Source organism: Oryx dammah, unplaced genomic scaffold (genome assembly GCF_014754425.2).
Source record: "Oryx dammah isolate SB20612 unplaced genomic scaffold, SCBI_Odam_1.1 HiC_scaffold_7010, whole genome shotgun sequence".
Lineage (NCBI taxonomy): Eukaryota > Metazoa > Chordata > Mammalia > Artiodactyla > Bovidae > Oryx > Oryx dammah.
The window spans coordinates 1-1779 of NW_024076734.1; the positions used below are offsets into that span (position 1 = coordinate 1).

The 1779-nt window shown below is 55.4% G+C and overlaps 1 long non-coding RNA gene across 1 annotated transcript; it reads right to left on the bottom strand.

Annotated features, from left to right (window-relative positions):
- Positions 1 to 257: 257 nt before the first annotated feature.
- Positions 258 to 1773, bottom strand: LOC120860055. The gene is made up of 3 exons (XR_005720228.1): positions 1544 to 1773; positions 1048 to 1326; positions 258 to 883 (listed from the first exon to the last, which is right to left on the bottom strand). It is a non-coding gene; the product is annotated as an uncharacterized LOC120860055 (long non-coding RNA).
- Between the last annotated feature and the right edge of the window lie 6 nt (positions 1774 to 1779).

Sequence of the window (1779 nt, forward strand, 5' to 3'; positions counted from 1 at the left end):
GGGAGATGGGTAGAGGGCCATCCAACCACAGCCCGGTTAAGTGGGGTCAGGGTGCAGTTGACAGGCATCAGCAAGAGGTGGTTCTGTGCATGCTCAGTCAAGAGTCATGTCCGACTCTTTGGGACCCTATCATCTGTAACCTGCCAGGCTCCTCTGTCCATGGAATTTTCCAGGCAAGAATACTGAAGTGGGTTGCCATTTCCTGCTCCAGGGGATCATCCCAACCCTGGGTTCCAACCCATTTCTCCGGCATCTCCTGCATTTCAGGTAGATTTTTACTATTCGAGCCACTAGGGAAGCCCAGGAAACAGGGGTGGCTCCTGGCAAAGAGGGTGAAATCAGAGCTAAAAGAGGGCGCAGATCATAGGAGATGAGGACAGACAGAAAATTTTTTAACAAAGAGCAGAATGTATACAGTAATACAAATCATAGACACAGAAAGTGGAATGCTGGTTCCCAGGGGCTGAAAGGAGGACGGCATGCGGAGGCTATATCTGATGGGTTTCCAGTTTCGATTCTGCAGAATGGACGGGGCTGTGTGGATGGGTTGCACAACACCCTACCTAGATGGACTTCCCGCTGCTGGGCTCTACCCTTAAAAGTGGTGAAGATGGTAACTCTGATCTTCTGTGTGTTTTCTCACAGTTAAAACTAAAATTTTAAACGGAATAAAACGAAAGGGGGCAGGCAAAAGTAATAGTCCATGGATATGAGACATTGGGGAGAGAGGACACGTCCAGAGGAATGAGGAACCATCTCATCTCCAAGCCCTGAGCCCTGAGCTGGCAGAGACCTGCTCCCATCACAGCCCCAGAGGAGAGACCATCCTTCCTACCTGTGAAGCTTGCCTGAGATATTCTCGTGGTCACCAACCGTGGAGCATCTGGGAGCAAAACAGGAGAGGCAGGGAGGCATTGGTGCTCCACCCCAGAAGCCACTTGAGAGGATGAGCTTTATTCCCCCAATCTCATTTGGAAAGGGATGCGGGAGGTCACCCGCCTCCTGCCAACACCACCCCCAGGGACCCCGCCGCCCCTCCACACTTACAGGAGACATTGAGCTGGATGGTTGTCTCCAGGGTCACCTGAGATCCTTGGAGTGTCACCCGACAAGTGAGGTTGGTGCCGTGGTCCTGGGGCCTCGGGGTGAGGGTGAGCTCCGAGGAGTGGAGGGTGTCTGGGTCCATGGTGTCAACTGCCTCCCCAACCCAGGAGAACAGGAGAGGGAGTCCCCCACCAGATGCTAGTGACAGGGTGCAGGTCAGCTTTGTGGGGCGACCAGCCTCCAGAGGTTCCGGAAACTGGATGTAGGGTTTCCCTGGTGGGGCTGAGGAAGAGAGAAGGAAATGCCTGGGCCCCATGGGGGCGTGGGGACCCAGAGGAGGACCCTCAGAGGGACCCGTGCTGAGGGCCACAGCTCACTGCCAGTCCTGGGTCTCTTCTGCACTCGCACATCCCAAGACCTGGGGTGGTCCTACGTCCTGTTCCTATTCTAACAGGAAGGTCCCCACGTCCCAGGGTCCTCTCCTGGGCTCCTGCCATACCTGTCACCTGCAAATTCAGCTTCTTATCTCGGTAACTGTATTTCACATGTCTCTCTCCACCCGGAAACAGTAGACTCCTGTGTCGCTCATCCTGGCATCTCTGATGCTCAGGGAACAGTCCTTGTCGCTGGGGTCCCCGAGGAGGCGGAATCGGCCCTGGGTCTCCGTCTTCACTGGCCTCTTCGGGTTGTTGGTGGCCACAGGATCACTGTGTGGGCCGTCCCCTTCCCGGAACC